Source organism: Phoxinus phoxinus, assembly GCF_949152265.1.
Source record: "Phoxinus phoxinus genome assembly, chromosome: 18".
NCBI lineage: Eukaryota > Metazoa > Chordata > Actinopteri > Cypriniformes > Leuciscidae > Phoxinus > Phoxinus phoxinus.
Genome location: NC_136893.1, coordinates 7114167 through 7129587, shown reverse-complemented (window position 1 = coordinate 7129587; position 15421 = coordinate 7114167). Strand labels below are relative to the sequence as shown.

The 15421-nt window shown below is 40.0% G+C and overlaps 1 long non-coding RNA gene across 1 annotated transcript in view; it reads right to left on the bottom strand.

Annotated features, from left to right (window-relative positions):
* Window positions 1-871: 871 nt before the first annotated feature.
* The window catches only part of LOC306985639, a 41385-nt gene continuing 26835 nt past the window's right edge, over window positions 872-15421 (bottom strand). The window contains exon 3 of the long non-coding RNA XR_013794837.1: window positions 872-2577. This is a non-coding gene — a long non-coding RNA (uncharacterized lncRNA). The remainder of the gene's footprint in view (window positions 2578-15421) is intronic.

Here is a 15421-nt window from a genome sequence, read left to right as displayed (position 1 = left end):
AAAATACTGATATTATTTACTTAAAGTAAGTTTTTATTTGAAACTAACAAACATGCTAATCAGCTAATAAAAATTGGTTAAGTAAAAGTAAGTAATAATTATTATTATTTTATAGTATACCAAAATGTTACGTTGACTGGTATCACATTCATGCAAAAGTGCACATTAAAGGGATAGTTCACTTATAAATTAAAATTCTGTCATCATTTACTCACCCTCAAGTTGTTTCAAACCTGTATTAATTTATTTCTTCTGCTGAACACAAAGAAAGATATTTTGAAGAATGTCAGTAACCAAACAGTACCCATTGACTTCCATAGTAGGAAAAATAAATACTATGGAGGTCAAGACTGTTTGGTTACTGACATTCTTCAAAATATCTTTCTTTGTGTTCAGCAGAAGAAATAAATTAATACAGGTTTAAAACAACTTGAGGGTGAGTAAATAATGACAGAATTTTAATTTTTAAAGTGAACTATCCCTTTAAAAGTACAGAACATTCAGCTTCATTAATTGCCCACATTCCTATACTATAAAACAATGTAATATATGAAAATAGTGATGTTTAAATTTAAATGTGAACATTTAAAATCACTGTGCTTATGCCTTTTAATAAGCAACACACACACATTATATATATATATATATCTGGGATGATTTTAATAGTGTATATTATAGACACACACACACACACACACACACACACACACTTCAACATTTGAAGTGGATCAAAACTTTTCACCAAAGTTATACATGAATTTTGAACAAAACCCATTCTTTTCTTAGGACAACTTTGATGAACTTTTTTGATCCATTTTAAATGTTAACTACTGTATAACAACATAGAAAAATCATCCCATACAGTTATCTAATTATCGCCATCAAAATTTAATATGAAATTATTGAAATATGGAAAAACATTTTTTATTTTAATTCAATAAAAATCTTTCAAAATACTTACAAAGCAAACATGATTAGAACATGTGTATATGCATTTAGTATAGCTATGTCAATTGGTCATTTAAAAATATAGTCGTCCTCATATACTGTCCATTTATGTGGCGACCTCTGATGATGGCTGATTCTGATGGGTGGTCCTTAAAATGGCCGGTTACTGTTGTACACTAACAAAAGGAGACACACAGCTTCCAACACCTCTTCACATCCCACACACAGTCTCCATTACAAACACACATTGTATCAGTTCTTTTGCATCGCAAGCAGTAAAACGAAGAACTGATACTCATTTGTTTGCTTGTCAACGGCACACATAAAAGGCGGAAGGTATAGAGGGAAGGTCTTAAGGCACCTTGCATATATATAATGCTCAGGGGCGTGCGCACGCAGACCATTTTCTAGCCCTCGTTTCTCCTACCATTTACGACTCCAGAGAACAGATGTTTGGGGACAGCTTACAGCCTCAGCGAATTTCTGTGTACAAAGCAAACAGCAGCACTCAGCACTTCTAGCTGGCTAAGAAAATGAGCTCTCTGAGACGGGGGAGGGGGAGAACGGAGAGAACCGAGCCCAGGGTCTAGGAATCCGAATGAGGAAGAGAACGGGAGACGCTTACCGAGGTGAAACTGTGTCAAGGTTACGTTCAGGGGGGTTTCATATTCAAATCAGTGCACTACACCATGGAACCTTTCCATTGCACAAAAGGTTCTTCACGTTACTCACAATAAGAAAAAGCGGTTCTATTAAGAACTAATGAAAGGTTCTTCCATAGCGTTGCTGTGTGAAAACACCCTTTTGGAACCTTTATTTTTAAGAGTGCAGGTGATGTGAATGTGAAACTCAAGCTCTTCCTCTGTGAGTGTCACTGGCATATATAAAGGAGGCCTTTATGTGTGGATCCTGGGAAACAAGCGCTGACCTCTATGGTGAAGCACTGCGGACTCTCAAGGTTTGGATTGCCCTTTGAAAAGTTGCAGACTAGCACTACTGGGACCTAAAAGCAAGACAACAAGAGAGCATGTATATTTTTGCTGATGCAGATATTGGGGGGGGGGGGGGACCACTACATTTATTGCACAAAAGCAAGTGGAATATTCTTCATAAAACAAAGAGCAATGCGGAAAAAATTAATAGCAATTTTTCAAGGCTTTCTCTTAACAGAAACGAGGAGCAATTTCAATGCCATATGTTTTGTTCCGTTTCATCATTCACCAAAACAAACCTTTTACTTCATACCTTCCATATTGAACGCCTGCTGTAAACAAAAGTGCAGAACAAATATGCAAACACAAGCATATTTGACCTTTCATGTTCACATTTTCAGCTAACCAAAAATGAATAAATGAGCCCTGCGATGCTTATTTGTCTGAACTACGCCAACCCCCCAAACACACTCTCACACACACACTTCCCTTCTGCCTTCGGTGAGGTTGCCATAGTGATAGCCTCACAGACACACGATGAGGAGAACGAGGAGGTGGAGGGGGAGATGAGAAGAGCAGAGGACGCCGTCTTTCTGTCTGTCTTCCAATAAGACATTGTGCCCAATCTCCTGATCCATGTCGAACAGGAACAGAACCTTCCGACGGATGCAAACGTCCCATTATTAGAGCGACGCACCTGAAAGTCATGAATTGGGTTAACATGGTTAATTAATAAAACAATTGCACAATGATAATCAATTTTGCACCATTTTTGCATGTATATTCAAGTGCCCATTGAATAGAAATACAGACAAATTAAAGGAAGAAAAAAGTTGCGTGACCTAAAAATGCATCAGCAGAAGAGCTATACTGCATGATAATGAGGTGCATTTCTATTGGCCAGTCAGTGCATGGGGAAAACCCCTATATATATATATATATATATATATATATATATATATATATATATATATATATATATATATATATATACATACACAAACACATATATATGCAAATAAAATCATCCAAATTAAATGTGATATAATACTCATGATAAAATACTTACAATGCTGTATACCATATACTGCATAATAATTATACATTTCTATTGGTCAGTCAGTGCATAGGGGAAAAGCCCTGGTGCTCAATCAACCCACTGTTTTATTTTTCATCTTTACCGTCTTCCCCCTCTCTCCTATTCATCCATCCCTCCACCATTCCTCTCCTCCACTGGGCCATTTATCTTTCCCTCCCTCTGCATCGCTCGCTGCCCAGCCGATATCAAGGCGTGATCCTGAGCCCTTCAAAGGTCAAGTGATACAAGGTCATTGGCGGGTCAGGCCTGCTGACTGGCTGACCTCCGCAAGGACTTCCGTCAGCAGCCAATCACACGCCGGCGTCTCTCACAGCAGCCTGCCTCTATCCCTGGCGGGCCCTCGGCGGCGCGTCACGTGATCCTTAACGGACTGAAGCATCATGATGGAAATGATTAATGATGCTTTTAGTACCTGTTTAGAATGAAGCTGTCCACACTGCACTGTAATTACCCACTCCCAGGCGGCAGCTGCCTAACATAATTGCTTTTTGTTTGTTGACCTGGTTTACCAGAGAGAAAGATGGCTTTAGGTAGGTGAAGTGTGAGCGTTTGTGCATGTTGGCATTTTATAGAAGCAAGAAAGGTGCGTGATCATACGTGATGTCAGATTTAGCTCCATCCTTAAAAGGCTCGGCTGAACCATGTGATTTTTTTTCTCCTGTTTCAGGCAGAAAGGAATTTTGTTTTATTTTTGAAAGTGCATTTGATAATTCCTCATTTTTATGAGGCACTCTGGCCACTGAGAGGTAAACACGAGACGTGTAAATCTGCAATAAAGTTTCGGAATCAACAGCTGTGATTGTAATAAGTAATTCGAAATAAACTGAGACATTGGTGAATGAAACACTCCTTCCTCTAATTTCTGTCCATACGTCTTAAAACCAACCAATATTTCAGAAGAAAGCACTTAAACTGCTATACAGCTATAAACACTACTTGCATTTGGTCACGCATGAATCAACTGATGGTCTCCAAAGAGCTTCAAAGAATGTTCATATTCTCAGCGACAGTATTAAACCGGAATCGCGATGGGCTGATTTGAGAGTCTGAGTTGGGAATATAGAGTTTGAGTGTTTCCCAACTTTATATTTGCTCCAGAAAGCCCCACAGCCATCATTTAGGCTCAAGAACCCCTTCAATGACACCAAAGCAGACGTGCGCGCGTGTGTGTTTATTTTAGATATTCCCTGGTTGTGATGGTAATACCAGAAATATTTGATCTTGTGTATTTTGGTCCCCATAAGGAAAACAGGCTTATAAATCATATTAAAATGATGTTTTCTGAAAATGTAAAAAAGCAGAATGTTTTCTGTGAGGGTTGTGTTTAGGGTTAGGGTATATACAGTTTGTACAGTATAAAAATCATTGTCTATGGAAAGTCCACATAAAACATGGCAACCCAAGGCAGGCAGACACTTGCAGCAGCAGAATAGGTGTGTATAGTGTCACTCACATTGTTGTTGTTTTTTGTTTTTGTTTTATAAAATACCTTTTTATTTAATTTTAAATAGTAACTGTTAAATTGATAAATAAATAAATGCTTTTCATTAAATATTTAATATTGACTGACTTGTTAAACCTATAAAATGCATTAAAGGTAGGGTAGGCAATTTTCAGAGAGGCTAACAGTAGCAAGTTAGCTTTGAAAGCATGAGCTCCCACCCTTCCTTCACAGCGTCTCCAAAGCCACGCCTCCTTCAAAACACATGAACGCACACAGCAGGCTAGTAGTGCTGATAGTGTCGCCATTGAAATGCATAAACTCGAGTCGCGGGTTTCAATCTCTTCCAAATAACAGTAGTTATGGTGTGAACGCAGCATAAGCTGGATGTTTTGGTTCAGGAGGGACTGTAAAAAGAGGCTGCTGTTTCGGTTGCAGTGCTCGTGACTGACGTATGTCTAACTGCATAGCATGAAACGCACTGATGACGTGTGATGTCTACGTGAGCAGGTGTGCGGAGGTATGGAATACATAGAGTACATTGAGAGGCAGGTATGACATGGTATTTGGACCAAATGCAATGATTGGACGAACATTTGATGTTCCTACGCCTTTCACAGACGATATATTTACAAATAAATTAATTTAGACCACTTAACTTAAGCCGAGTGCACACCGTACAATTTATAATAGTCCTTTACCACTGACTGTACGAACATGATCCTCACCCATTTCACACTGTAGGATCTCAGTTGTCATTAATGTCAAACTGTACGACAGTCAAGACACGTTAAAAACGGACACACTTAGGAAAAATCGTCCGGAGTTTTACCATCAATCAATAACACGATCTGTGACAGTGAGCTGCATTACACGCGGGATTGAAATTGTGGCTACAAAGAAATCTCTAATGTTAATTTTGGTCATGGCTTGTCTTGATGAAGACAATTTGACAGTTGTCGTAAAACAACTTTACTGGGGTAAAATTTGATCGCAATTGTCATTAATCGGCTGTAGGTGAACATGTAAAACTAACAATCAAAGACTTCAGATTTTAGCCTATAGGATCAGAGGAATCTTTTAGGATTTGCAAAATTTGTCTCTGTACGATTTGGCATTTATGAATAAATCGTCTGTGTGAACCCGGCTTTAGTGATTGCTATCAAGATGTGAAGACACTTTCAACAAGCATAACAAAAAATGTTTCTGGAACAAATCACCTACCCTGCCTTTAAATCTTTGCACGTACCCTTGGGGACCTGCTCAGGCCTCCCTAGGGGAAATTGGCTATAACTGATGTGGATATTACTGTACCTAAAGCTCTATAAGCATTACACAAGAAGCTGTGAAATCTGTGCCTACCATTTTAAATTCTGTGAAGCTACACATTTTCCACGAAGAATGAATCTATAGAAATACAGTTGCTAAATGATTTACATCATGAACATACATTCCACTTGTCCAAACGTTTTTCACATTTTTCACATATTTCAACAAGAAATTATATTCACAACTTACATTTGAATTCCCTATCCCTAATGTGATGTATTTACGAGTGCAACAGGACAATCCATGATGTACGTCAGGACTTATTTTTTCACAGGTGATTGTTGGGAGAGGGTGAAAAATACTACGTCGGAAAATTTACAAAAAAACGATTTCTTCGGAATAACATGCACTTCTAAATCGAGCTCAACAACACCAGGAAAGTGTAGAAGAAAGTAAATAGGATCAATTTGGCTTCTGCAGAGCTGGCATTGGGATTTACAGCTCATATTTCACATTGATCCACAGTCCTTATTATTAATGAGCAAGTGGCGATAAGAGTAAATTAACTGAAGGAAAACCAATCAAATAAACAGTGCTTTTTTCCACACAGGTATATACACAATATGGTTGAAAACAACTAGGTCCGTGACCCTTTTATCTCACCTTTCCAAAATATTAGCAACTAATATTTAAAACATGAATTTATACAATAAATCATAACCATGTGTCAATTCTCTCTCCCACAGGTCCTGCATTATATGCACATCTGCATTCTTCTAGCACACAGTGTCATATTTGTCATTGAACTTTCGCATCTGCTCTGCACAGCACCATTGATCCCTGACCATAGCGACGACAGCGAGACCCAGATAAACAGGCCATGGTTGACCTATAGGCTGGCACGGACCGACTGCCCATAAATTTGCAGCTCTTTTCAGCCGGGTACGTCACACCCCGTTTCCTGCGCCAAAACGAGGGTGCTATCAGCCCTCTCTGTGTGAGCAGCTTTCATCCTCAGGCTGGTTCTCACATAACTCAGCCACAGTGTCTCTCCCTCTGCCTCATAAATAACATCCCTATCGTCTGATAATGCCCACTTAATGCTTAGTCAATAAACCCCACAGTGCCATGGTTTCTCCCCTCTCTCTTTCGTACATAAATATAAATAGTACACTCCCATTGACGTGACACTCGGGTCTCGCTCCATCTGGGCAGAGAGGAGAAGCCCGAAGGGCCCGGAGAGGAGCGATGGAGGAGAGGAAGAGAGAACTGCAGGTGTTGGGATGAGATAGCGGCTGGAATGGCGGGATGGGCACTGACTGATCACCTGAGAGAAGCGGCTGCTAATGTAATAATTCATTAACTTATTGCTTTCTTCCGTTCACACGGCGGGGATTATTTGGCCCACTTGGATTATGTTCCAGGTTCAGTAAGTTAAGATCAATCAACAGAATATTTGGCATATTGTTGATTACAACAAAAAAGTCATTTTCGTTTGTCCCTCGTTTTCTTTGGTTACCGTGAGTCAAGCCAGGTCAATCCGAAAACGTTTCAATAGTATAGCTAACATGATTTAGAAAAGAAAAAAAAACATTTACAAACCCTTTTGCGTTGGAAAGTTTGCCTTTCCATGGCAACATATTGGCTAAAACTCTTTACAGTAATTCTAAAATATCTGTAAAATTATGATATAAACATGTACTGCTACTGCTCAAATAATGCACGTTTTAACAGAGGAATTATGCCTGGTTTCACAGACAGGGCTTACATTAAGCCAGAATTAGGCCTTAGTTCAATTAGGATATTTAAGTAGCTTTTATAAACGTTCCTTTCAACAAAATGACACTGACACATTTTAAGATATGCATTTTAGTCTGGGACTAGGCTTTAGTCTTGTCTGTGAAACCGGGGGGTAACGTATTAATTAAAAGCTTCACATTTCCAATTTTAAATGCTACAAAAACTGGCCCCATTCACTTCCATTGTAAGTGCCCTTTTTTTTTGGTAAAGAAAGTAAATCAACATTATGCCACAAATGCTGACGATTGAGCTTAATATGCACTGAACTCATAATATTCCTTTAATGCAGAACATAGAGCCATACTCACTTAACTGTCAAAAATAAAACGACTGGAGAGAGAAAAAAAGCCTGAAGGGATTTATTTCAAGAATATTAGCTGCAAGCCAAGTTTTATCTAAGCAGAAGATAAAAACGGTGTGGAAAAAAAGGACATGAGCTGTGAATGACTGAACTCTGGGGTTAAGATCCCAGTTTATGACCGTCAGCCTTACAGTGGCCGCACACTGAGATGACACGGATAAATGAGAGTGAATAACATGCCGGTCAAAGGGAGTGGCTGGTAATTAAGGGCCGTGTTTGGCGCTTTTCCTAAAATTAGTTGTGTTTGTCTTTCAGATGTTAAGAGGGTTGAGTAAGAGATTTTGAGGTTAAGAGTCTCTCTTACATTATGGGAGTGACCATGAGACAACAACTTGATCATATTAATCTCAAACACAGTTATCCTTCTAAGTGTTCTGGCTCTCTTCCTGAAGACCTCGAGTAAATGTTTTGTCTACCGCAACAATGATCCAGACTTTCATTTAAGTGGCGGAACGACAGAACGCAGATGGCGTGGGATCACTTGCCAAAACAGGGCAAGTTAAAGCAACAAGCACTCTGCAGCTGAAATGTGAGAAAGAAAACTGCACAGTCGGGCCTCCAGAATGAATGAAATGTCTTTTTCCCAAACAAAAGTTTCCTCATACTAAACAATAACCATAATAAACTGTGTATTTTTTATTTTAATATATTCTAATTCATTTTTAGATTTTTTTATTATTAGATTTTTTTTTATATACCACACTGTTGTAAAAATTTATCTTTAATTACATGTCATGTGACCCTGGACCACAAAACCAGTCACAAGTCGCACTGGTATATTTGTGGCAATAGCCAATAAACACTGTATGGATCAAAATTATCGATTTTTCTTTTATGCCAAAAATCATTAGGATATTAATTAAAGATCATGATATTTTGTAAATTTCCTACCTTAAATGTATAAAAAAAATTATCTTTGTGAGTGAATGCAGCACAATCGCCAACAGAAATGGAAACCTTTAAAGGAGATTTTCTCAATATTTAGATTTTTTTGCACCCTCAGATTCACGATTTTCAAATAGTAACAAACCATACATCAATGGAAATCTTATTTATTCAGCTTATTTATTCATAAAATTTACACATAAGACCAGGATCCAGGGTCACATATGAGCAATCAGTCTGTACTGTAAATAAGTATCACACACACAAATACATCACAGTAACGGTTCTTGATTCATTCTGAATGTGCCATAGTTCAATGACTCACTTACTGAACGAATAAGATTCAAATCACATATTCTGGCAAATAATTTTCACTGCATCTGAAATCACATACTGTCTGAATATTAGGTACAACAATTTGAATACGAGTTTAATTTGCGACCGTTGTAGTTAGTATGAATATGTTACTGTCACATGACCTACAGCATCAGTTGAGTAACTTCACAGCCATTCATAAATCCTCTCCCGTGGCCTCATGGGATTGTAAAATGTCCATGAATGCGCACTCCAGAATCTCAGCAGAAGTAGTAGGTCATCCAGGGACTGTTTTACAAATACTGTGCAGTCAGACATAATACTATTTTGGCATACTGTTTTACGCATATAGTAGGGAAGTATTACATTTTGGACGCAGCATTTCACTGACTCGTTTAAATGATCTGGTTCAAAAGAGTCATTTGTGCGTGAATTTGTCATGGCTCGGTGTCAAAAAACGATATTGGCGACAATCATTAAAAATCTACTCATCACTGGCAATCTCATGATTCGTAAAATGCTGTTATTTACGTCTTTAGAAAGATTGCAGGGTTTTTTGCCACAGTTTTTGAACATTTTATCACGGTACAGAGCCCTGAAAGTACAAGTGTGAGCATTCATTAAGACAAGGCAGTTGGACTGTGTCTGAAATCACATACTCTCTAGAGTAGGTACTTATTTTGAATAATGTCCACTAAAACAGTATGCTCTATATTGAATGAGTGTGTGTACATTCCCCATGTTGTCATTACCACATGACCTACCAGCGTCAGTTACGTTCACTGCCATTCACAAATCCACTCTTGGCCTTCACAAATGGCCTAATGAGATTGTAAAGTGTCCATCGTATGCACACTTCAGAATCTCGCTGGAAGTAGTAGGTCATACGGGTACTTTTTGCCAACGTACTGTGAATTCAGACATACTACTTTTGTCACATACTGTTTTTTGCCTACTATACAGTAGGGAAGTATAAGATTTTGGATGCAGCCTTAGTCCTATTCAACGTATAATGATGGACAGATTTTAAAAATGACTGTCGCACACATTTATTTTTTTGTCAGCATTGTTGACCCTTTTATTGCAGTATGGATCCCTGAAGGTACGACTATAAATTTGAGTCAGTTTGTATAAATACGCAAATATTCTTATAATTAAGGAAAAATAGAACTGGTTGGTAAAGAGAGGAAGGTGAGCTCTCCATGTTCTCTGGAGCAAAGTAAAGAAACTGAAGCAGATGAATCCTCCAATAATAGAGACAGAGTCTTCCCAAAATTAGGAGAGATGTTAACTGGGGTATCAATAAATAAAGCACTAATTAGAAAAAAGCAACAGCCTCTCTGTGGGCTCGGTTGCGCATGAGGGGAGAATACGAATAGCGAGCAGCATCCTCATCTGTAGTCAGGGTGGCATGCCACGAAGGGGCCGGCCAAACACCAGCTCCTCCAATCACCCTCTCTCCTCGCACTCTGTGACTGTGCAGTGAACCCACCGGCTGGCCCGTCCACACATCGCCCGTGTGTGCGGATGTTGGTGTGTCTGCCTGCATGAGTATGCACAGCCGCTGGGCTTTGAGACTTCACCATGATTAATAGCAGTAGGGGGTCTTCCCCTCCCTCTGTGCTGGAGAAAATGGAGGGGAAAGAAGGAGAACGAAAGAGCGCAGAGAAGTCAGAGAAGGAGAAGGGGACGACTTAAAGGTGAGAGGAGGAGAGAAAGTGACCAGCAGGGGGATTTTCAGTGCAAGCAAGGCTCTTTGATGGGCTCTTGTATCCCTGACCGCTCCCCAACCTTCTCTCGTTCTATCGCTCTCTCTCTCTCTTTCCTCTCCCTGGAGGATAATAAAGACGGATGACACTGATGCTGTGCCATCCGGCACTACAGCCCTCGACTGCAGAGCCATTTGCACCATCATTTATCGCCCTCCTCCAAATCCGCCCCCCTCCCTGTGCCCCCCGCTCTAATTCTGCTTTAATAACCAGCCCCTCCATTCATCACAGTATTGACATGTCTGACAGACAGTGCGGCATACACTAACTCCCTGCCCTTTACTCGCACACCAGCGGGGTCGTGCCGAGTTCACCCAGTCAATAATCACACAGGCAGCGCGCAGCTGTCACCTTGGTGATGCCGAGAGCCATATAGAGACGTATGATGCGAGAGAGCGAGTGTCTCAACGCCACGCCAACACGCTGCCATTAGCATTATCGCAGCCGCCAGGATCAGACTGCAAGCAGGATGCGACTTGAATGCCAATTTACCCAGACAAGACCCAAATGGCCCACCACATGCGTTGACGCTGTGATGCTGGACCAATAAAGATGCAGCTCCGCTTCCAAATCTACAAATGTACTCTGATCCAACCCCAGGGAAGTGGTTCTCTCATTTTGAGCTCGCCTGGCTTGACTTAACTGGTGTCACTAGCGGCACTAGATGGGATTGCAAAAAACAAATTAACTTCCCAAACACCCGACTATCCCTTGCCTTTTGAAACAGACAGTCCCGCCCTAATTTCCAGCCCCAACACCAATTTCAATCGGAATAACCAGTGGATGTTTTTTAGTGAATTAAAATTCAAATAAATTAAACAGGTAATGCATTCTGGGAAATGAAGTTTTCTTCCATCCTCCTGAGCCACAAAAAAAATATTAAATAAATATGATAAAATGTATAAACTAAATAAAAAGTGTTTCAAATCAAATTTCAAATACCTATCTCTCGATCTATGCTTTTCTAAGGTCTAAGGTTTGAAGGGGTTTTTGTCAATTTCAAGGCTTTATCAAGGCAACAGTCTTGACAATTTTTGTCAAATTTTAAGTCAATTCACCTTTATTTGTACTGCGCTTTATACAATATAGATTGATTCAAAGCTTTACAGTGATAACAGGAAAATGATTCCATGATACAGAAAAATACATTGTCATTGTTCAGTTGAAGGCAGTTCAGTGTTGATTCAGTTCAGTTGTAAATATCATCAATTAATAACTTAGTTAATTTCATCAATAGGCAATTTTGCAGGAAACAATGTCATAATCCAGCACAGTTCAGTTCTCATCCAATAGTACTTTTCTAGTTGAAAGTCAGTTATCTGAATGTCTTTTAATTTAAATTATTTTAATTGCAATTCTGCATCAGATTTGAATGTAAGGAAGTATAATGTAAATGTAATAAAGGAGAATGTTTGTTAACTCGATTCAAAATAATCGCGATGTCAGCCCCCGAAAAACCCAAATTGGTCGACAAAGATGTCTTTGGGAGACAAAGGTAATTTCTTTGTCTCTTTTTGGAGTTAAAAGGTAATTACATCACCTTTAAAGAATGCAAGTAGAGTTTAAATATTATAAAAACACCTTTATCTCCAACCAGACCGTCTTCTTTGTGTTCAAAAACGAGTCTCCTTGTCATCAGCTGGCGGCACAGATTGCTTTCAAGCCCAGATTTTGTCTTCATTCCATTCTGACAATGACATTTATGTTAATTTGTTCCATGCCACTGCCAGGCATCTGGAGAGGCCAGTCCCACTCTCTTTCACACTTTCTTTTCATTTTGACCAACGCAAATGTATGTGCCATGAGCACCGGGCCTTAGATAAACAGATTGATTCGATGGGAGGGCAAGGAGACACCGTCTCCTGCAGTCACACGTAGAGGAGAGATTTCAATCACACTCAGGTGGGCGACAGGACTCTCCTCTGTCACATGTGCACAGGGAAAGACATTATGAGGAAAGTAAGCACTGCATATATACGCTTGTATGCTCACATATTATCTCTTATAGATAGGCTCCATGTACACACACTGCATTCTGCTTTCTCACTATCTCTGTTACACACACCTGGTTCCCATGGGCTCTGAGAGTGATACTGGCTGCAGTGCCCAGGTTCTCCAGAGACACGCAGTGCACGGTCCTGTCCCTCTTCACCTTTCCGACAGTGGCATCCGCGGGCGTGTGCCGGGGGGCTCTAATCCGCCGCCCAGGTCCCATCGGCAAGGATCATTGAGCTAATTAATAACGTGGCACGGAGAGGGATGGGAGTCATTAAGGAGCCACGGCTGTGCTCTCTTTGGCACTCTCCTCTCACTGCTGAGTGCACTGGGGTTGCTGGGAAAGGGGGGAGGGGGACTGCAGATGCAGGGTCTTGCTTGCTCGCACAAGCCTCCCAGACATAATTCACTACAATGAAGTTTAACAGGGGGGAAAAAACCTAACACACAAACACAAGATGCAAGCAAGCACTCGGAGAGAGGCGAGAGCCAGACTAAATAAGAGTGGGCAGAGGCCGAGGAAATGAGAGTAAGTCTTCTTGACTTCCTGTCCTCATTAGCAGGCTGCAAGGATTTGTTCGGAGTGGTCTCATTAAGTAGAAGAAATGTTAACCCCTCGCAAAGGCCTTTATGTCCACTTTAAAGTCAACATAAAATCAAAATTTACCCTGCTTAATGCACATCTCTTGTTTTAATGTGCAGGAGCGTGTTATTCCAAAAAATGTTTTAGCAAAATGTAACTTGCTTCACTTCTGAAACGATAATGGTGACTAAAATCCAAATGGTTAATTAGGCATTACTTTAGCAAGCTCACATTTGGGATTCATTATGGCATGGACGCCCACTCTTCATCAATTCTCGCCCCCATTTATTCCTGTTCAATATCCTGTCTTGCTCAGAAATATGTCACACTAATATAGAAACATGTTTCCACCTGGACTAAAAAAATAAAGAAAGTAATTGTTTACATTTATGCATATATTTATATGCAAAGCGAATTACATTGCACTCAAGTTCTATATTTCTATCAGTTTTCAATGGGAATCAAACCCATGACCTTGGGGTTGCTAGCTCTATGATCTACCGTTTGAGCTACAGGAAATGAAACTATGAAATATAGAATCATAGGGTTCTTTACTCAACTCCAAAGAACCTTTTATGCTAAAAAGGTTCTATAATGACAAGAAAGAACCCTTTCTTGGGTTCTGTATAGAACCTTTTACGGGTTCCAAATACGAAGCGCCTATAGAACCTTTTAAGGTTCTATATAGAACCTTTTCTTCTAAGAGTGTGGACAAAGGTGCTCATGTGGACAAGACAAGTTTAGGTTCCCAATCCTTATCCTCCCCACTATTTTCTGTCCTCTTCCAACTATCAAGTCAACAAAACTGGCAAAAAGAAAAAAGCAATGACTTCGCTATGATGGCACAAACACTGATCCCTTGAAACTGAGATACAAGGTAAAATCAAGTTGCATTTGCGGCCATTTTGAGTTGCACATTCTCTATATTACAAGTATAGGTTCAGATATTTCCATTACTAAGCCTTGCAGTACAGAACAAAACAGTCTGAACCCTCTACAGCCAGTTCTCCCTTTATCCAGTCCCTGCACACCAAACAAAATAAGCACTTAGTGTTCCAGACAACCCAATAGCTCAGCTCCTCCTAATGAAAGGAAGCAGCAGGAATAATTAGTTGTGCAAACAAACAGATCAGAGAGCAAAGACCAGGATCCACTATCACTCCCCTGACGTCATGGTCACTAACAGGCTTGAATGGGGGTAATTGGGGGAGCTGGAAGTTGAGACAAAATCAATGGAAACTCAGGCATACTAGCAGGGAGATTACTCACCGGTTCACACCATCACTCTGGGGACTCAAAGATTGCCAGGAACATGATGCAGGACCATATACCAGGACTGCAGAACAGGACAGAGACTCATGAACAGGACTGTGAAATAGGATTGCGGGAAAGGATTATGTGGAATACGGTTAATGAGAGGGGAAAAAAACTCTTGAGTAAGACTTTGCTAATTTATCATGTAGTTAATGCTTTTATCCTAAGCAACTCTCAGTATACTTATTACAGGGACAATCCCCCTGAAGAAACATGAGGTTAAGTGTCTTGCTCAACTGCACAACGGAGAAAGATCATGGGTCTCCTCCTGCAGGGTTGGAACCTGCATCCTTTCAGTTACCAGTTCTTTAACCACTAGGCTACACAACCCAAAAGGTGTGGAACAAAAGTTTGGATCATGATTACATAACAGGGATCTGGAACAAGTGGGGCTTAACAAAAAGTTTTAGATCAGATTACAGAACCATCACTTGCTCTTTCTTAGGGTGCGTCTCTATCAACTCCCTAGCTTGTGAATCAGTATATCGTATTCACGAATTCAGGCACTGGTAAGGACAGTTAAAGATGCTGGCTCACTACACATTGGTACACTGATGACTATTTCCGGCAACGTGACAACATCCTCACTGTGCAACATCACTACTTGTATTTATGAACAACAGCTAATATCTTTCTGATATTTTTTTTACATCTTATGATAAATACTTGGCTCTTTACATACAGTATACGTACAACGGACAGTTCAGTTG